At 45.6% G+C, this 22489-nt stretch overlaps 1 protein-coding gene across 2 annotated transcripts in view; it reads left to right on the top strand.

Moving 5' to 3' along the window:
• The window catches only part of ATMIN (ATM interactor), a 221333-nt gene that overhangs the window by 8533 nt on the left and 190311 nt on the right, over positions 1-22489 (top strand). The gene's annotated exons all lie outside the window — the stretch shown is intronic.

The following is a 22489-nucleotide window of genomic DNA, read 5'->3' as shown; positions in this document are numbered from 1 at the left end:
CATCATCCGCAAAGGGCTTGAGGGAGTCGAGCTGGCAGGTGTGGTTGATGGGGTGGAGGTGGATGGATGTGGCACCACTGGTGCAGGTTGTTGCTGCTGCTTTTGGTCCAGCATCCTGCTAAGGACCTGTGTCACCGCCCCTAAACGGTCACAAATGACTATGGCGCTTGACTTGATGCCCATTATGGTTGCGGCATTTGCCTCCCGTATTTCATGGCGTGTCTGTTCCCCCTCGGCCACATACTGGTGGACCAGTTCTATCATAAAGTCCTGGCGTGCCTCTACCCTCGTCAGGCGTGCCTTCATGTCAGTGGGGGCTGTGGAGGTGGATGGTGCTGTGGCTGGGTGGACCGTTGCAGGGCTGCCCACTGACGTGGTGGACAGATGCAGACTCCCCCAGTAGAAACTCAGGTACCTGCATAGGGCACGCTGCTGTGCCCTGTGTGGAGTGCTGGGGGGGTGGACTGGGGGCTTGGAGTATGGGGACATTCTACATGGATGGTGTCGTCCATGTCCTGGTATTCCTCAGTGTAGACATCCACGTCGCTGAGGGGGGCTGTGGCTGCTGCCTCACCTACAGAACTGGTGGCAGCGGACGGCGTACCATCAGCCTCTCCCTCTGCAATTCTTGCCGACTCTGTATTGGCAGTCTCCTCGGCTGCTGTATTATCCTCCTCAACTGGCCTGGGCTGTACTGGTGCCCTGGGTTGCACTCTGGCCGTCGGTGCTGCCCCGGAGGTGGAAGGCCCAGTGCCTTCTGGTCTGGCCCTGGATGATGATGGTGTTACATGCAAGATGCATGATTTGGTGCTGTACAGTATTTCATTTTTCATGCATTTCATTCTTGTAGATGTGACACACAGGGTACTTTCAAGGGGGGGGCATATTGGCATAAGCCGTGGCCTCTCCATTCTATACTGATGTGTACCAGGTGGCATACCGCTGTATTGCGGTTTGTGTGATGTGTGACATGTGAATGATCCCTGTGTGTTGGGTGTCTGTTGGTAATGGGATTGGCACGCAGCATGCATTACATTGTGCCAGGGTTTGGGCTTCCATCTGGACATGGATCTGTATATGTGTGTATGATGGGCCATGCATTGGCTTTGTTCGCTTTCACATCTGTTGTACTACGTCATGTTTTGGTCTACTGGGATTTGCGGGGTCACTCGCCTCCATCTCCCGATGTCGCCGCACCCGTCTCCATTTCACCGAAGCCCTCAATCGACTCCATATTTATAGTGGTGCTGCAGGTCTGCTCCCGTCGCATCAATTTGATGGGTGAGTGGGCCCCCCCGCCTATAGCCATGGCCTCCCTGGGATTTGATGATGGGATGTTTTGCACCCGGAGACGTAGGTCATCCCATCTCTTCTTGCAGTCTTTCACCGTGCGGGGGGTGGTGTCAACCGCTGTCAACTTCCGTGCCACCACCTCCCATATTAGTTTTTTTCGGAGTTGCACTTCCCTTTTCAGGTTGTTGGCGAACACCTCATCCACATGGGCTGCCAGCATATCCGCAAGCATGTTGAGCTCCTCGTCGGAGAAGCGCTTCTTGCGCAAGCGGGGGGGTGGTAGTCTTGCGAGTTGCCTTAGACATGATGGATAGTATGGCCTTGCTCTCCACTCTGTAGCACTGTTGGGTTGAGAGGATTGCAATGGATTGTGTTTTTTTACATTGGCCGCCGGCGCATTTCCCGTTCCGGCGTGATGACATTACTTCTGGGTCCGGTATTACGAGCCTGGTATTTGCATGATGGTATTACCGGGTCATATTAAGGGGTTGCTCCTTGGCGGAGGTGGTATCGGCGGGTCCCGTGATGGCGCTATTGGGTGGTTGGAGGGCCTTTAGCGGCATGGCGGTGCAGCCATTACCGGCAAGGGGGATCGCGTGTGCGCACGCACTCGTAATCAGCCGCTATTAGTGGCGTCAAGGGTGCACGGATGCACTATTACCACCATGCCGGTAATGGCTCTGTTTTAACAGGATTCTCATAATGAGGCCCAATGACTGTGAAGTACTTTGCCTTTGTTGGGATGTTGCACAGTATTGTACCAGTGGAAATTCTGCCTCAACTACATAGTTTAGAGGGCGTAAATCCTGTATGAATCTCCATGACCCACCCTTTGATTTCTTTATCGGGTATATAGCTGTGTTGTATATGGATGTCTGTATGATGCCCTGCTGCCGTAGTGCGTGTAGAGCAGAGTATATTCCCTCATCTGCTTCTCTGGACAATGGGTATTGTTTTCACGGGGCAGCATGCCAACTCCTTTAACTTCATTTTCACCGCCCCCACTCCTTTCAATACCCCTACGTCATGGGGCCCTTTGGTCCACAATTTGTGTTTTTGCTCCCCCTTTTCACCAGTTGACCGTATTGGCATCAGCTTTTCTACTACTTTGACTGGATAAGGTATCGGTAGCTGGAATACCATCTCTCCCTCCTTTTCCTCATCGGAGTTGATCTGTTCATCCTTTTCTCCTGTTACTGTTTTTGTTGGATCGATGCATAGCACCCTACGCCATTCCATGTTGTCGTCTGTCCCGCATATGGTCACCATGTCCTTGCGTATGAATACCTCCTCTAACTGTAGTACCAGTGTGGTACCTATTTTTTATTTCATCCTTCTGGCACTGCGGTCTGAACAGGAACTCTGATGCCAATTGGAATCACCTTCTCTCGTGTTCCGGGACCCATCCAAGGAGTATCTCGACCACGTACTAAAACATGCTTGGGTACATGGGTTGGCCTTGTAGTTTGCTCTGAGCGTGTGCGGCTAAATGAAGCATGGCCACACATGTAGTAAATGCCTGGCATTGTGCACACCATCCCTTTCTCCGTGAATGATATTGTGGTGTTTAGTTTACTGAGCAAGTCTCTCCCTAGTATATTGATAGGAGTGTCTTTGGAATACAGTAGTGGTGCTACGATGTGCTGCGTCCCTATTGTTAGTGGCAAATCTTTTGTTACTGTAACTGTCATGCACGCCCCAGCGTATTCATCACCATGTTTGATGGCGGGAATCCCCCTTCCCTTATACAAGATTTGGTTGCTCGTGTATCTATGAGAAATGAGAATTCTCTTGGTCCGATTTTCACTGCTACCTCTGGTTCGTCTTCGGGGGCCGTCAGTTACTGCTAAGACTGGACACACTTGAGCTTTTTATGGGTCCCCCCTATTGTTGTGGGTTGCTCTGTGGGAAAGGGAAATTATTTCCTCCAACATCACTGACCCTGGTGTAGTTGGGTACCACATTCTGCCCTAACACCACTGTATTACACACTGCTAATGCTGGTGTCTGTCAACGTTGGGGGTGCTATTCCACCATCTGTTGGCTCATCTTGCATTTGCGGCGGTCCCTGCTGAGGGGGCGTCTGTCCCTGCTGCAGCTGGACTGGGAAAGGCAGTATCTGCTGCCACTGCGGATGTGCTGTGACAAGCCCTTGCTGCTGTGCCATTTTGCATTGCTTGTGCCTGAGCTTGTTGCCCGAAAGGACAAGTACGCGCAAAGTGCCCCATGTTCTGGCATATGAAGCACGTCCCAAATACCCTGTATCCTGCCCCTCTGAATCCTCCTCCTCCTTCCTCATTGCGTGAATCCTCTCCCCATCGGGAAGAATCCCCCATGCATATAATTCCCCTGCTGCAGGGCTCCACATTGTGGCATACACTGCGGCTGCATGTAACCCCCTTGCTGTGGTGTGTTCCCCATGGGAAACCCTCCCTGTTGAGCGGGTGCCACTGCAGCAGTGTCAGGCAAAAGCATTGCTCCTTCCATTTTATACTTCGCCAATTTCTTTTGTGCTAGTTTTTCTGCCTTTGCAGCATTTTCGCTTTCCTGCTTTCGTTTACAGTAGTGTACTATTGTTGCCTGTATCTCTGGCCATCCCTTCGCATCTATTCCCAATATATTGTCTAATGATTCCTGGACATCTGTCTGCAGCCCCTTGACTAGTATGTGGTAAAACAACGGTATACACTTGTCCCAGGACCTTTGTGTCTCCTGTGTCCAGAGATCCTATACCTGTTTTATGTAGTCCGCAGGATTATCATCAGGGTTCATTTTATGTGCCATCACTATCCCCAGATCGTAGCTATCTGGATACATGAGATACTCCTCCCATACATGTGCTCAGCAGTTGTTGAATGGAGCCCCATTGTGGCCCTTGGTGCTTGATGTACTCCACTTGCTACCATATTTTTGTCCCCTTGTTCACGTACTATGGTCGCAAACTTTTCATATCCCCCTATTTCAGTGTCACCCTGGCTGTCTTTTTCTCGACTGCCTGTATCCATTTGCTGGCCCCTGCCTTGAGGAAGGGCAGGCTGCATATTAGATTCTCAGTCCATGGTCTGCCTCGGTGCTTAATGTGCGTCCGCTTTTCCCTTTTGTAACAGTGGCATTTGTCTCGTCCTAGTTCCTGCCCCTGTCCTCCCTCTTCCTTTGGCGGCCTGGGCCAGACCCCCTTTTATCTTTATACTTTCTACTGCAGAGGGAAGTTGACCTATCCTTTCCAGACTCTTTGCTGCCCTACTGTCTTCTTTGTTTTCTCACCCTTCTCATGTTTCTGTCAGGTGTCCACTCGTTGCTGTCTTCATAGCTCCATTCTCCCCCTGTTGCTCCTTCATCTGAGGCTGCACTACCCTCATCCCATCCTTCTACCTCCTCTTCTTTTCCTTCTTCCTCTTCGTCTTCTAGTCTACATTTTATCCTTCCTGACAATCATTCTCCCTTATCCCCTTTACTTTTCCTCCGCAACTCCTCTTCTATTATCCTCTCTGCTTCGTTGAATAATGCATCCACCTGTTGTCGTTGTGTGTTCTTTTCAATAAGTATTTCCCCCATCCCCTCATGTATGTACCTCCTCCCGCTGTGTGTCTCTGTCCCTTGTTTTCTCTGTCATCTCCTGGTCCTCTTTTGGGTTTTACCGCTGCGGCTTTGTATACCCCACTTTGGGCCTCAATGTCGGATAGACACCGTAGGGCAGGTGCAGAGAACTCGGTCCATCCCCTTCCTTTGTCCCTTCTCCCTCCTTCATTTGTTCCCTTTTTGTTTCTTCATACAATTTCCAGAGCTCCAATATATTCTGCCTACTTTTCAACTTAGAGCTCTTGTATTCTGTCAACAAATATGAGAACATGTTTTCTATTATTCGGCTATCGAACGTTCCTACTCCGGGCCACGTATGGAAAACGGACCTGCAGTTCCTGGACCCACTGAAAATTATATTTTAATATTTTATCGCAATACTGGGGCAATTCTTTACACATGTGGGCGAGGAGGCTATCTAAACAGGCCATTATTTCCTGCCCTCTGGCTGCCCCCTTATGCCCTAGACACCCTTCCCTCTTTTTTAATATACCTTTTCCCTGCAACACCATAAATCACGCTTAATCACTCGCCTCCTCCTTCTTTCACTTTGGCCTTCTCCACAGTCCCACCCACTCTCACCCGTCACACTGGCCTTTTCCTCAGGCCCGTCCGCTGACTCCGGGTTAGTACACCACAGCCCTCTCCATGGGCTCACCTTCTCTCTATTAGTAAAGATAAGTGACCTCCACTTCCCTACCGCACGCCTACCGCTAAAATGCCAAGTGCACTATTATACACAAGGTACCCATTGATGTTGACCCTTCCAACTTTAGTCAACACCACAAAACAATACTAACACGCGCGTGTCCCTCTCTATACCGCCGAAACAATTATACAATAAAGAATGACAGTTATACAATAAAGAATGACAATCGTCTTCCCCAAATGACGCAATTATACAATCGCTGGTACTATGCACAACTCCTGTCTAACGGGGTCCCCAGAGCCAGACACAACAGGCTGTAGCATGCCACGCCTAGGTCATCTACAGAACAAAGGTGTTTGTATGCCTCACATGAATCGCCGTTTTTTGGTGACAAAGCAGGCAGCAGCTCCCTGGGCCAGTGGCCATCAAAAAGGGATCGCTTTTGACTGCCATGGTGAGAATGTTTTCTCCCCTTCTCAGTACAAGTGCCTGGGCTTAATCCTGGCGCATTCCTGCTCCTCCTCCCGCCCCCTGCTTACAACAGAGAGCCCTGGCAGGACAACACTGATCCACTTAATGCCCTGCTTCCTGCATACCCTGGTAAATGTATCGATCCTGGTTGAAGCTTTCCAGTCCCTGCAGTAACTACTGCAGCCTGATTTCTTTTTTAAAATGTATTTTTGTATTTTGTGGCAGGGGTACAGTTTCAATTTCTTCAGGGAATGCAACCTGTCAGATTGCAAATATACAATTGTTAAATTGGACACAGTGGCAATCCTGTATCAAGTGTTATAGGTACAGTCCCTAAGGCTGCTGATGTTAGGATTCAAGCAAGCACAGATGAAATCTTGGAGGTGAGGGCAGTGCTGGTGGTGCATGTTTTAATTTTTTCTATTTCTATGTAGTGGTGTATGGTGGCCCAGGCTTGGGCTGTTGGTTTACCTGGAACGACCAAGATGCTTTTTGCTAGTTTGCTGTTCTGTTGAAATCCGTCCCTATTCATGGACTGCTCCTCCACGAGAGTCACCAACATGAGATGACTGCTCCCCAGCACCCGTAGCTTACCCGATAAACACTTTTCTAAGACCTGGGGTGGGTGACTGTCTGTAACAAGACATCCAAACAGTACTAATATTTAAGGTGAAACAGTTCTGATCAGGCATTTGCATCTGAGAATCGTAGCACAGCTCCACTTAGCTACCAAGCTTGTGATTTGTGTAAGGACAACAGTGAAACCGAATCGGGAAACAATCCCCCCCCCCCCCCCACCAACAGCCCTCATTTACGCGATGTACTTTGTAGGATGCAGGCTTATTTTACAGTTTGCCTTTTAAGCTGCACATTTTTTGTATTCTCTAGCAAGCTATGTTAAACATGGATTATGCGTCTTACTAATAGCAACAGTAGTCTACCATGTATGTAGTTGATAAAACTGATATCATGCTCCTTTTTTCCTTTTCAACAGATTTCTATAAGGTATTTAGCCATCAACAGCACAAAGTTTGTCATTTTATACTTGCCTATTCTCGTTTTTTCTCATGGATTTGGAAAGCGTTTTCTCAGTGTGATCAGTACCAAGCCCCCTCACACTGCTTGCCAGCGTGCTATGGGGCTGTTGTGTACATCAAACGCAGATCATGTTTTTGGACAGAACACTGCAGGAGAATCTTTATTCCACAACATTGCAGCAGTGGCGTCGCCAGAAATCAAATTTAGGAGGGGCACAGAGGGGGACAAAGACAAAAGTAGGGGGGTGGCCACAGACAAAAGTGGAGGGGCCGCCTATGAAAGGTAATGGGCGACGTCACAAGCATCCTGCAGAGAGGCTTTTGCTCACACCAACTACTCACACCCCACTGCACTTCCCCTCCCATCACAATGCAGGCACAAAACTATTCAGTGACTAATCCAGCAAAACCAACTTCAAGACCCATGTACAGGAAAGGGCAAGCCCCACTGCCATGGTATCGAACAAACATTTATATATTTATCTCATCAAAATGATTTCTCATTTTAATTAGTGCGTTGTGTGTTGCGTTCAAACCCAGGTACCCCCGGTTGAGTGCATCGTGGGGAAATAAAGCTTGCTGCTTCGCAAGGGAAGTAACATAATTGGCTTTGAAGCCCGTCCTTGCAAACTAAGAGAAGGGAAACATCCGTATTTAACCCCCTTAAGCTCATAGGATGTAAGCAGTCTAGAATTCTAATTTGTGCTGTTGTGGCAGAATAGAAAAGTGTAGTGAATAAATATTTTCTTCTCTTCTTTCTCCTTAACGTGTATTTCTTAAAGATGGGTTCAAACACAGTCGTACCTAGTGTTGGGACAAGTCCCAGGGTGTAAACAACATGTTATACTTCAAATTCTATTTTTACCTCCTTGGCTTATCAGGGGGCAAAAATTGAAGTTGCAAGCTACTAGCCAGCCATAAAGTCTCCCGTCGCCTGTATTCTATACATACACAGATCAGGCGCCATTTCTTACTCGCCAAGTGTCCAATATTACTAGCCAATGGCTAGTGGCAAGTGCACATTTTGTACCCTGTGCTTAAGCATATTTTCTCTTTTTCGTCTAAGCCACACAAGCAGGGTTTCTTTGAGCTTGCCAACGTAATATGGCAGACTTGACATTTTGCAGGGTACTAAAATTTTGTCAATTGGGATTTCAAACATAACAGTAATGTCAAACTAGGCTCTTGGTGGGAATGCCAATCTCGCTGGTAATGGTAAAAGGTGGACTGAATAACGTTTACTCATGAACGTTTTTGACACTTTATGGTGTCATTGCCACATTGATTTTGTCTGTCAGATTTGGAGCTTTCTTGTTTATCAGCATAGTACTGGACTTCCGTGACTACACTCTTGGCCCTGTCCCTTTTGTTGACACCAGGCCCCCACTGTTGTTGGGTTACCAGAGTAATTTTATTTCTATTTCCATCCCTGCTTCTAGTCCTTTTTCACCGCGTTTCTGTAATGAAGACTTAAGGTACTAAAACATTTTTTGTGCGGGATATGTAGATGCCAGCGCAGTGTCCGGTAAGCAGATTTGTCATTCTTGCCAGTACCACTAGCTTTTTAACTTGTGGGTGCTAATGACAAAGTGAATTGTATGTTACAGGCCCGTCACTTGGGTAGCAGTCCAGTGCCATCCAGAATGGCCTGTCGGACGATTTATTAACATTTAACAGGTATATGATCCCTTCACCGCTTACAAACTGTGGCTTCTTTTGCATAGGTTCCCTGCATTTTTTTACCCCTTTTGTGGAGTGGTTGGAAGAGTTTTTATTGATTATCCACATGTGGATGTAAGTTCTACAGCTTTATGTTAATTTGAATACATATGTTGATGACCACTCAATGTTGTATATTTGAGCCAAAAAATGGTGTTCCTTTAATTCATATGCTGCGCTTCAAGCACAAGAGAGCTCGGGTAAGTGTTTTTGCTGCAGATACAGTGCGCTAAATGGAACAAGATGAAGACCTCTCTCAAGTCTAGAGTCACCGACTAACACTTGCAATTCTAACAATAACTACAACAGCTCCTGTGCCAATGGTCTACAAATAAAAGGCATGTAGCCCCATCAACTGCTAAACATCTCTCATAATAATGGTATCCTTTTTTCTCTGGGCATGTTTCCTGCCAGATAGGTTTGCGTTTTTAACCCCCCCCCCCCAACCCATAAATACTTTAATGGGGTGTCTCAAATGATGTAATGGAACTTACATTAAAGTTCAAAGGTCTATTGGAGTAAAAAAAGTCACTATTTGTTAAATTCTTTCTCCAATTTAGATACGCCTTCCTGTTTCTCCTTGCATTCTTTAGTTACTTTTGCTGGGGCTTCACTCCTCTTCGGCCCCTGGATCCCCCAATGATTTGACTATTCTTGATTTCTTTCTCTGGTCGAGATCAGTTTCTGGGACTTACCTCCAGTTCAAATTATTTCTCTTTTACTGGGCTCTACAGTTGATCAACGTTCCTTCCCTTGTTTTCGTGATACTTTCGGATTAGCCTATTTCTTTCCCCTGAATGCAATGTCTTCATTACTACCCTTCTCATACTGCACTGTTCCACTCTATACGGTGGTTCAGTGTTTGTTCTTGCATAACGCTGCAGCCTTGCACTCCGTTTCCAAATCTGCAGCATATTCTTACTTTCCTTCTAATGGACTGATCTGCATCAGAGTTAGTCTTCAAATGTTTTTCTATTCTTTTAGTAACACTGGGATTTTCCTCGATCTACCAGAATGAACCATTTCAATTGAATTTGTTCTGCTTATTTCAGTGACCCAGGATGCTCCCTTCTAAGCGTCTTCTGGTTTCAGCTCATCTCAGTTCTGCCCTTGCTTATCCACAAGCTCTCCCTTCTTTGTCTCACTTGCGTGTCTCAGATTTGTGTGCCCTTTCTTTGGCTCAGTGGTCTCCCTCTCAATTCTTCTGTTCATGAGCACCTCTTCAGTTCCATCCTCTGTTTTTTTTTTTTACCATCTTATTTGTGTACTAATGTATCACGTGGGGGTTCACGTTGGGGTTGGCGATATGGTTTGCATAAAAAATCCCAGATTTATTCAGAAAGGGGGGAGTGCATTCTTACCTGCCAAGAGAGTTGTAAAAAGTGGTGAGGGTTATGTGCGGTTGGAGGATGGCTCAACCTGGAGCAAGAGACGTGTGGTGGTTCTTGGAGAGAGTGGGAAGGATTCCATTGATGCTGACGATGGTTATGTGTTTGATTGTGATCCTGAGAGAGGGCATGAGTGTAGGGGCAGAGACAGAGAAGTTGATAGAGGAGCGAGTGGTGTAGTTGTGGACCATGCTGTGGAATGTCAGGATATGCCTGGAGAAGAGATGTAGGTTTGGGGCGTCCGGTTAGACGTTGTAGAACGCCTGTAAAACCTAGAGATTATGTATTTTAGTACCTTTTGTATCCAAGGCACTGAATCATCAGGTAGATATGTTCATACATTTGTGTTACTTGTGCTGTTCTAGGAGTTTATTTTCAATTTTTTTCTTCCACCATATGTTTAAGCAAATTCAAGTTTTTTTATTGTTACATTCGTTGTGGTTTGGTTTCTGCAGTGAAGAAAAAAAAAATTATATTTTGACATTTCACTGTTTTATTATGTAAGGGAAGAGGATATGTTGTAATAGGTTTTATGTGTGTGGCGCGTGTGGAATGTTGATCCTGATTCAGGAATCCACATTCCACAAGGGCCAGTTGGTTCTGCCTTCTCCAGTGGCGGCTGCGGCTCCGGGGTTCCAGAAAATAAAAGTTTGATCACTTACCTGCGTGTTAGCTTCCTTCCCTGGTGACAAGTCTGGACCCCCGTCCCCACGCGTGCGAGTGTCCGTGCCCCCGCAGCCCTGAGCTTGGAGAGCAGAGTCTTGGAGCGGACCTGAAGAAACGCGGCCGTGCCAGGCCCAGGCTCCGAAGCAGACTGTAGTCAGGTACCAGGCTCTCACCAACTACTGGACCCAGAGGCACTGCCCACACGCAGACCTCCGCTACAGGTAGCCGGAGCGCCAATCCAATGAAACATATATTCACAAGGGCACCCGGTACTGCCTTTATCCGGGTACCGACTCCCTCAATCCAATCCAGGGAACCTCTCCTTGTGGCTTCAGCACCACCCGGCCTGCTGAGCCTGCAACTCCGGTCCGGACCTCCAGAGCTGCACAGCTGGCTGCTTCCCAGGATGTGGACACTTGGAGGGCGGTGTCCTGATCAGCTGCTGTCCCCTCCTCGACAGCATCCCATCCTCGTCGCCATGCGAAGTAACCTCGCCAAGACACGTAAGTATATAATACGATATAACTTTATTCCATGTTAGTGTCATCCTTCATTAAGAGAGATTGTATGTAACGACACTGGTAACACCCCACCCGGCAGTAAGTCATACCCCAACTGTCAAAGATGGAATCTTCACACACAACCACGCACACACGTTCTCCACAGGAACCCCTCACAAGCCCATACCTCGAGCCCACGAGCCATAAACTAATTACAACAGAATCTCTAGCATCAAGCAACAAAAGATGGTTTTCATTTCTGAAAAACTTCAGCGCTGCAGTGCACCATGGGTAATCTCTAGCAGTGTTTTGTGCCAGGGTCACCCCCACCCCTTCTCTGCTAAACAATAGGGAAAAAATGCTACTGGACGGATTTACACCAAACCCCAAAAAATCTGTCTGCCACACTTTGTACCCAACCTGTTTCTTATTTGGTAGAAACCTGTCCAGCGTTTTTTGTGCTACGGGTGTTCAATGGCAACATTTTCTGTATGGGACAATGAATGGAACGAGGTCCCCCTTTTCTTTTTTCCCCCCCTTAAAATTTGTACTATTTTTTTTTTATTTTTTTTATTTTTTTTAAGACATTTCCCCCAAAATTTCCAGTTTTGGGTATGGTGTTGCCAGGCATTTTTTTGTGTGCACTTTCAACTTAATATGTCCAGCGATCTCGATGAAAAAAATATAGTTTAAGCACTGTTGAGGTGAAACAATTGGATGCAACAGAACCCTTGAAATTCTGTGGATAAAGATTTAGTTGGTGACTTTAAGGTGCAGATTTAATGCCACAAAACCGCTGAAATATGGCAGGTGTTGGAAGCTACACCACCTTAACTGTGAGGTCCCTGTTGTGCAGCCCATAGTGATAGTAATGATATCACTTAAGTCTCACTTAAGGAATCATCAATGATATCTCTGGTACAGCAGATCACACGTGCAAGTAAGAGAGATGCAACATTTAAAAAACGTGCTTCCGCACAGGCGGATTAGAGTGCAAAGCTTGAATGGAGTTTGTATTTAAAAATACTGTCCATTTGCAACCATCGTATTCTTCCATACTAGGGTTACTCTGTATTGAATAAGCATTTATCATGAGGAAGTACTCCAGTACCTTTTATCACTCTGTTCCAAACACATTCCCCTATGCAAAGAAGACATTTGGGTAGTACAATTAGGCCTTTGCACCAGACCACCAAAGAATACAACATACATGAGAAGGAGCAGTTTCCAAAATCATTGTCATTTTCATGTATCAGACTACTTACTGTCAGTATAACAAATGCAAAGGTCAGCCTTGATCATGTCAAATGGTAAAGTTAGGACAGGTGGCATGCAAGGGTCAACAATGTCAAACATGTTGTGAGGACACATGGTTATCAGGACTAGATTAGCTAATGTACTAGACAGACACAATCTGTAATAGTTTTAGTAGTACCAAGGTTTTAAGCCTGCGTTCTGCTACATCTTTTGGACTGACTCTCATGATACCTCACCCACCATTGCCTACCTCTGGAGATCCTAAGGTTGCAGACTCCCGCTGTATTGAATCTGAAATTGGAGATTGCTATGTGCAAGACCTACTTTCTGTAGTTCCCCACAACCATTATTTACAATGCTTGACAAATGTTGTCAGACCTTCCTAAAAGACATAGCTTCAAATGCAGTCCAAAACGTCTCTGGCTGTTACTTACCTGTAAGTTCATTGAGGAGGTCCTAGGTGGTGTCCAACCTGATTTTCTCATATGATATCACAGATGGCATCTGACATGTCATAAGTGATGTCATCAGGCTGAGCATCGGGGTCTCATAGTTAAGGTAGCGTAGCTTCCAACACCTGCCGAATTTCAAAGGTTTTGCTGCATTTAACCTGCACCTTAAAGTCACTTCATTTTATTTCACAGATTTTTCAAGGAATTTGGTATGCTGTACCTCCCACTACCTGCAATTCTGCCTTTTTTCTGATAAATGATATCAGTTATGTTATCACTATCTGTTCTTCAGCTACGCAACATTGGGTTAGATCAAGTTTTTGTTGTTGTCCCCTAGTTCAGAAGGGATTACTAATGGTGTACTGCGACGAGGAGTGGCGTGAGGGTGGTGGGGGGGACTGACGAAGAGTGACGTGGCATAGTTGGTGAGGAATTGTGATGAGGAATTGTGATGTGGAGTAGTGTGGAACTGTGCTGAGGAAGAAGGAGGGGGTTATTAAGGAAATGTGACAAGGAAGATTGAGGTGTGGTAGTGAGTGACTGGGATGAGGAAAATTGAGTGTGGGGACTGTGACAAGGAATAGGGGTGGGGGTAAAGGTAAGATCACTATTGGGTACTGGGATGAGGGATGTAAGGTAATGGTAAGATTCCCATTGAGTACTGGAACAAGGAAGAGGGATGTGGGGGGGGGGGGTAATGCTGGTGATTACTATTGGGGTACTGTGATGAGGAAGAGTGGCTTAGTGATGGTGGGGGACTGTGACAAGGAAGAGTGAGGTGGTGGGCTGTGAAAAGTAAGAGTGAGGTGGTTGTAGTGCAGGACAGTGATGAGGAAGAGTGAGGTGGTGGTTGTGGCATACTGTGACGAGGAACAGTTAGGTGGTGTACTGTGGCGGGAATGGCACTGTTAAGCCACTTGGAAAGCTTGTCCAATCAAAACAAAGGATATAGTAAAAAAGCATTTTCGACTCCATTTATGTTGCACACTTACTTCAGTTCAGTTAAACAAATAAAAGCCTTTTAAGCAAATCTAACCCCTCCCCCCCTGCATCCGCCATCCCATCCTCCTGCCTAATAGCCCCCTAATATCCTCTCCTACACAATTTAAGTTGGGAAACAACCCCGGTAATGGTTTTGTATTAAAAACAAATTGCATCCTAAATTAACTTAAAAGGCTCCTCTTCCCTTAACTAGCAATCACTGAGATTGCCACATCTCAATAGATTATAGTTTTCAAATCTTTATTTACTTTTTGACACTTGTGAATTTAGTTTTAGATCATAACCTTACACAAAACATCAAACTGTAGATTTCATGAATAACATTACAAAGCTAGACGGACATTCTACAAATCTTGTTAAATGAGTATACTTTACACAATTCATTAAAATCTGGTGATTTAATAAAAATATTAAAAATTCATTACATCTCCTATAATTCATATTTTTTATTTTTAAAGAAAAGAGTTAACGATGATGGCAAAGGGATATGGTCATCCTCCATAAATCTAATCCTGCATGTGCAAAGTTCAAGTATCTACCAAAGCAAGTGTGTCTCAAGTCTTCCATTACCAGAAAATAAAATGAGAAGATTTTTTAATGGTTTTATATTTTGGAATATTATTCCTTTTCCTGGTAAAATGCAAATTAACTTAAAATACTCTTTCCTTAACTAGCAATCCCAGAGATTGCCACATCTCACTAGATTATACTTTTGAATTATGTCCTTTTTAATTTTTTTGCCACTCGAAATTCACATCTATATCTCAGCAAAACACTTGAAATAAACCCAAACAAAACACGTGGCCCAAATCGTCCTTTCTTACCCTACCCACATGCTCCTTAGCCTCAATACTGCTGTACTTGCACCCCTTTATATAATTTGAAGGCAGTTTCCAAAACTAATCTAGATCTGCATAATGGCGAATTTTCAGATATCAAAAACATAAGCACCAGCAATGCATCATGGAAGATATAACTAACCTTTTGGGTATGGGGTACCCCGCTGTACACCAATTATTATTTTTTTTAAACTGGGCTGATTTATGCCTAACCAACAAACGATTTCCTTTGCATGCTTTGTGCCAGACTTGGTTCTTATTTGGCGCAAATCCATCCAGCAGTTTTGTCTGTGTTTGAGCAACATTGACATTTTCTCAATGGGACAATTAATGGAAAAGTGAAAAACACACCTTTTTTTGACCGTTTATATATCTTTTGGATCCTTAACACCCATTTGCACGAAATTGCCCAGTTCTGGGGGGGATCTGGGACTCGCATTACATTTGTATAATTTGGTGCTCATCCTTCATATGGCTCAAAAGTTATTAGCCATGGAACTTTATTATTTCCTGTGGATGATAGGTTTCACCTTGACGATACAGGACGACTGGTGTTGCCCTATACTTTATATTCTACAGTGCCACCCAGTAACCATCACTGGAAGTTTTCAGAGCTACATGAGCAATGCATTATGGATATGCAAATTAGCTCAAATACAAGCCTTTTGCTCCAGAAAACTATTTCTCTTACAGGGCAGTGGTATTTAACACATAGCTTAATCAACCCAATACAGACATTCCCCAATACAGACATTTTTTAAGACTGCATACAACTGCATGCCTGGTTTCACCATTATTGGGGATCATCAATGCAGTATAGTATTGTGAGGTTATTTTCTTCACATTCCGTCTTTCGCTTTTGAAGAGGAAGGGCACCACAGAAGAAAAAAGCTCACACCAACTATCTGGTTCTAAAGGGTTACATATGATTTTAACGAATAGAAAATGACGAATAACATTAATGTCTAAACATTGATAATGAAACAAATACCGATTTTTTTTTTTTTTTTTTTTTTTTTTTTTTTTTAAATCTTTTTTTTTTCCTTTTTGTTTTAAAGTTTTTTTTAAAAAAATGTTTACATTTGATGTGGGTATTAGCCCCCGCCCCCAGCCGCCCTTTGCCTTCATTTATAATCCCCACCCCCATATATACATATTTAACACAATTAAGTATTTTTTTTGTTATCAGTGTTTAGACTTTAATTTGTTTAAATCACTGCATACCATTCTAAAGATTATATGCAAATGTTGGTTGTCTACTTTGCCTTTTTATTCTTCAAAACTGCATATGTAATTTATGGCAAACTTATCCAATAACAAGTAAGGATATGTACATAATTCATTGTGTGTTCCTTTTGCTTTTGATCCTTAACCATGTCTAGCCAAAGCCTCGAGGTCTGCGGTAAATCATTTGTGTGCAATTTATTATGAAGTGGAACGTTTACATGTTGTGTTATTTAGCATTTATATAGAGCCTTATGTATCATTGGTATGATCTCAAAGCGCTTGTAGGTTGAACGCCCTCGGGAACTGTAGTTCAAGTCAGTTGAGAGAGAGGGTCATAAGGTGCGTGGGTGCACCGGATATGTGTGCAGCCGGTGTGGCAGTTGCATGATAGCTGCTTCTTAGCGGTAGGTGTGGCGGTTGGGAGGTCAGGTATGTGTTTATTCTGGGGGTAGATGCCAGACTGATTTTTGGCTGCGTTAGGCCTGAGGAGAACGCTTAAACTGGCAGTGTGTGCTCAGCTAGCTGTGTTTAATTAGGGTGATGAGGAGTATGTGGCGGGTGTTAGTATGAGAACTGCTATACCGATGTGTCATAGTATTGCTGTGTTCTAGTTGAGTGGTGGTGTATAGGAAGAGCAAGCGTGGTATTGTGATATGGTGGTTATCAGTAAGGCGCTTGAGATCGTGCATTCCATCTGTACCATCTATTCTATCCATTTTATTCACTCTGTCCGTTCATTCATTTCGTCTGTTCATTCGTTTCGTCTGGTTCATCATTTAATTTACTAGTCTTTCCATCCATTCCATCATTTAGTCCTTATCCATATAAACTAGTCTATCCATTTTATCCTACCCATCTGTTTAGTGTGTTCCATCTGTTCCATCCTTCCTGTTCATTCAATCCGCTCCATCCACTTCATTTTCGCGATCCATTTCATCCCTTTCATCCACTTTATTCGTTCTATTCAGTTTATCTGTTTTATTTACACTGGCCGTTTTAGTTTTCCAATTTCTCGGTCGGGTCTCTGTGCTGGATTATTATTTTTAATTCAGCAAACTTCGGTTTCTTTTTATTTCGGCTGTTTATACTTTTTGTGCTAAGAGTCGATTTTAAAGGAAGAGCCATGTTTTCAGTAATTTGTGGAAAGACATGAGGTCTTCGGTGAGTTGGTTGTGGGGTGAAGTGAGTTCCACAGAGTGGGGGCCAAGGCTGAGAATGATGATCCACCTAACCTGACTGTGTTGGTTTTTGGTATTACTAGGAGGCAAGCAGAGCTTGATCTTAGAGTACATGGTGGATAGTAAGGTTTTAGTTTGTCCTGAAGTTATTGAGGTCCTGTTTTATGCATTGCTCGGTGAGCGATGCATAAGGTTATGAAGGTGACCCTTCGAGCAACCGGGAGCCAGTGGAGAGTTGAGAGCTGGGGAGGTGTGATCTCTTGGGCCAAGTGCTAGTAGCAGTTTGGCTGCAGCATTTTGTGCTCTTTGTAGTTTAGTCAGGTGGTATGCTTGGACTCCGTGGTAGAGGGGGTTAGCATAGTGCAGTCTTGACATTACAATTGATTGGACCGCAGCGAGTTTGTTGGGAAAGGAGAGGTATGGAAAACTGCACCTAAGAGTTTTGAGGTGGTAGTGGCAGGACTTCGAGAGGGTAAGGTCAGAATCGAGAGTGCATCCAAGGTTTTTTACTGAGGTTGTCGGGGAATTGCCCATGGATGACGATCAGGGTAGAAGGTGCGGGAGAAGTTCAGTGTTACCACACACCATGATTTCAGTTTTGGTGGGGTTTAAAAGAAGGTGGTTTGTGTCATCCAGTGATCAATGTCAAGGAGGCAGGCAGCAAGGTCAGGCCGGCAGCTGGGTGATGAGTTATGGAGTTTTAGGATTAGATGGTTGTCGTCAGCGTAGTTGTAGCACAGGACACTGTGCGAGCGGATTATTCGTGGGAGGGTGGACGTTTAGAGGTTGAACAGGAGGGCTGATTGGCATGCTCCTTGTGGAACTCCGTTATTGACTGGTCAGGCAGCGTAAGCAAAGGAGGAGAGTAGGGTTATTTGGTTCTTATTGTTGAGGAAGGATGCTATCCGTTTGAGAGCGTTTCCACGGATTCTTAGGGAGTGGAGGTGGTCGAGGAGGATTGAGTGGTTGATTGTGTCCAAGGCGGCGGATAGGTTGAGAAGGATTAGTGCAGCGCATTCCACAGAGTCTGCAGTGTTTTTAAGGTCATCCCAGATTGAGGTCAGGGTGGTTTTGGTTCCGTGTTGGGGTCTGAAACCTGATTTGAAAAGGGTCTAGGAGATTGTTGGCTTCGACAAAGGCATTTAGTTGGGAGTAAGCAGTTTGGTCGATGAGTTTAGCAAGGAACCTGGTGTTTGAGATGGGGCAGTAGTTTTTGGGGTCGAGCGGGTAGAGGGAAGTTTTTTTTTAGAAGGGTCTTGACATGAGCAGTTTTGAACGCGGTGGGAAAAATTCCTGAGGAGAGGTAGTCGTTTATGATGGTTCTCGCATATTCTCCTGCACAGGTAGATGCAAATATTTCTTTGAGGGTTAAGGCTGGGCAGGGTTCTATCGGGGAGCCGGATCGTTTCCAGGCCGAGAGAAGTTTGAGAAATTGGTCTGTTGATATTCGAGTGAAAGAGCCAAATGTCGGGTGGGTTGGAGTTGCAGATGGTGGGTTTGCAGGTGGGGTGGGTGGATTGTGTGGTGGGTGCAAGAGGGCCAGTTTGTTGGTTAGAGAATTTGTTCTTTCGAGAGCAGTGGTGTAGAAGTGGAGAGAGTGTGTCGCAGAGAGATTGAGAAGGGGTCGATTGGGTGGTGGTACATGATGGTTTGGTGAATTCAGAGATGATTTTGTGGAGTTCCTCGGTGGGGTTTTCACAGTTCAGGATTGACGAGTTGTAATGGACTTTTTTTGCTTTCTGGATTTCGGCTTTGTAATGGCGATGGTGCCGTGCCAAGGTGGATCTGCGCAGGGTGGTTTTATCTTTCCACCATTTGCGTTCAAGGGATTTATATAGTTGTTTTGTGGTCTTCAGTTCTGGTGTAAACCATCTTGGAAAAGGGCCATGGCGAGCGGATGCTTGGCAAGTGGGGATGAGTGGGATTAATGAGGTATTGAGCCATGAGTCAAAGGTGTCAGAGGTTAAGTGTTCATTGCGTGTGGAGGTAGGGGGAGGAGATTGAAGGAGCGCCTCGGCTAGGTCGGGAAGAATTTTTAGTTTCTTCCAGCATTTGCATAGATTTGGAGGTTCTGGTTTGGGCGAGGAGAGCGGGGCGGGTGAGTGGATGTTGAAAGGGACAATGAGGTGATGGGACCAGATGATAGGGGTGGGGAGGGGGTTTCGGTGTATTCGGTCGTGGGAGCTGAAGATGGCATCAAGGGTGTGTCCTTTGTAGTGAGCTGGGCCATTTATGTGGGTATGGACGTTAATCGTGTCTAGGCAGTCAATCCGAGAGTGGGTCACAGGGTTGGTGGGGATGTCAAGCCAGATATTGAAATCTCCTAGAAGAGTGAGGGTGGGATGGTTTAATTGGATGGTGGCTATCGAATCGCAGAGGTTGCCCGAGAAGTGTCTGTCGTAGCCTGGGGGTCTGTAGATGAGTAGGAAGCTGTGGGAGAACATTGGGTCAAGGGATAGTTTGACTAGAAGCGATTCGCAGGAGGGGATGGTTGGCTGGCTGTCAATGATTGAGGTGGAGAAGTGTGACTTGAAGGCGATTGCTACTCCTCCTCAAAGATGCTGTGTCTGTTTTTTTTTGCTACAGATCGTGCATTAAACAGGATGCATCTTACTTTGGTACAGGAGGATGATGTGGAGGTTGCAGAGGTGGAAGATGGGAGAAGAGGGGGAATGGGTGCGAGGGGTAGAGGGGGGATGGTCGATGGAGTAGGAGGGCGGTTGAGGTGGTGGGCAGTGGGGGGATGGGTTGGATGGTGTGTGAGGTTGGTTGGATTTGGGTCAAGGGACTTGGGAGTAGGGGGTTAGGGGTTCCAGCTGTGGTCGGTGAGAATACAAGGGAGAGGGGTTTCAGGCAGGGTGAGGGAGGGGGGGTGGTGGTGATCGAGATTGGGAGAGTGAGGTGGTGGGTCAAGGCAGGATTGGCGAGGAGTAATGAGAGATTGAGGGAGACCAGGTACTTTTTCCTTACAGGGTTTCTGTTGAGGTTGGTGTGTGAGAGAGGGTAGGGGGGGTCGGAGGGTGAAAGGGATGTGGCTACTGTTCTTGCCAGGGCGAGACGTGCAGTTTTTAGGGATGGGAAGGAGTGGGGTTGGACGAGGATGTTTGGGAGAGTTGATGAAAGGAAGGGGAAGGGGGGGTGGTTGTGGGGCTGGGTGTGTCTAGGAAGCTGGGCGGGCCGTTAGTTGAGGGGGCAGGGATTGCGGGTATGATGATGGTGGGCGGGCGGGCGGGTGGGTGGAGGCGATGGGAGGAACAGGGGTTTTAGGATGGTTGGCTCGCCATCAGGCTCCTCTGGCTTGGTGTTTGGATAGGGAAGGGGCGAGGTGGAGGGTGGGCTGGATTGGGATTGGGATGGGATGGTTCCTCTGGCTTGAGGGTTGGGCAGCAAGTGGGCTGAGAGTGTGGTGGCGGGTTTGGGATGGGTTGCTGCTTCTGTCTTGGGAGTTGGATAGGGAGTGGGCTGAGGATGTGGTGGAGGGCAGGATGGTTTGGGAATGGGGGAAGGAAAGTAGGGTGAGAGTGAAGGGAGGTGGGCGTGAGCAGGTCTCTTTCGGCGAACCTTGGTGGGTCGGGTGGACTCGTGGCGTGGCTAAGTTTGAACTATGTTACAGTTGGCATAGGATGGTTTTGTTCACACTTTCCAGGTTCAACTATACCACAGGATGTTAATTATTCACACTTTCTAAGTTTACCTATACCATAGATATGGACAGTTTCTAATTCGGCTGTATCACAGGATGATATTGTTCACACCTCCTAAGTTCAATTATACCACAGAAAGATCTTATTCACATTGTCAAGGTTCAGTTACACGACATGATGATATTACTCACACCACCTAACTATACCAGGTTATTCACACCTTCAAAGTTCAACTGGACCACCAGGTGAATTTATTCAATCTTCTAAATTGGACTATACTACAGAATGATATTATTCACACCTTCTAAGCTTAGCAATACCACAGTTAGGAGACGCTTTCTAATTCAGCTGTAACATAGGGTGATTTTATTTGTCTTCTAAGTTCGACTATACCATGGGAAGATTTTATTCACACTTTCCAGTTACCCTTACCACAGTTAGGCACAATTTCCAATCAGGTTGTAGCACTGGTTGATGTTGTTCACACATTCTAAGTTCAATTGTATCACTTTAAGATATTATTCACACTTTAATATACCACAGGGTGATAATTATTCACACTTTCTACAGTTACGCTATTAGGCACACTTTCTAGATTCAACTTAGGTACAGTTACTCTATTAGACACACTTTCTGAGTTCAACTTTGGCACAATGAGGTTATTAGGCACACTTTCTAAATTGAATTAGACCACAGTTACGCTAATAGGCACACATGAACTAGACCACATAGCCATACTCTCGGGACACAAGTGACCGTGGCCTGTTGACTGAGACAATTCTTCCTGCGTTCTCTTCTTTGTCAAACATAGCCGGCCATTTGTCAAACACAGCCGACCTTTCATGCTTACTTCCCCCAAGGTTCATCTGAAATGTGAACTCCAGTCCCAGCACAAATGTTTCCTAATGTGAGTGTATTTCTCCTGTTTAACAGTGAGCTAAAAGGGCTGTGCTTCCTCTCTATAATGGTGAATGCAACATAACTTCTGATAGCCTTGTGGTCGTAGCATGTGTAGCAATCACCAGCAAAGTGATGGTGGGATTAAAAGGCTTGGCAAAAAAACCTTTTCACCGTAAATGTGGAACTAGGCGAAGCCATTTCAGCCAAATCACACATACAATAGCACCACCTAATAACCATCATTGGCAGTTCACCTCCAGTTCAGAGTTGCATGAGCAAGTCATTGTGAGTATGTGAATGACCTCAAATGGGTTTTTTCTGGCCTTCAGTACTAGGATGTGTAAGGAAGGAATTCTGGTTACTGTAGTTTGGAGCCAGCCAGTATCCAGTTCTTTCCCCATTAGTTGATCTTTACCCTCAGTTGGAGAGGGGGGGATTAACCAACAGTGGGGCACTCCTCAGTGAGGCATAGATCACAGTGTTGGTCCTCCTCTGTAGCCCCAGACTCCATTCACATGTGTTTTCCAAAAATAGAGGCGATGCTTTGGAGTTTGCTTGTGTTTGCACAGAGGGAGGTATATGTGTGTGTGTGTGTTTATTGTGAAGAATCCTGCAGGTGCCTCACTAAAACCCTGCCTAAAGTCTCCAGGTAGCCAGGAGAGGGCAGACGCTTCCTGATCGCAACCAT

The sequence above is a fragment of the Ambystoma mexicanum genome, chromosome 1p (assembly GCF_040938575.1).
Source record: "Ambystoma mexicanum isolate Mex_15411 chromosome 1p, UKY_AmexF1_1, whole genome shotgun sequence".
NCBI lineage: Eukaryota > Metazoa > Chordata > Amphibia > Caudata > Ambystomatidae > Ambystoma > Ambystoma mexicanum.
The sequence above is the reverse complement of the archived record's forward strand: the minus strand, read 5'-3'. Positions and strand labels throughout refer to the sequence as shown.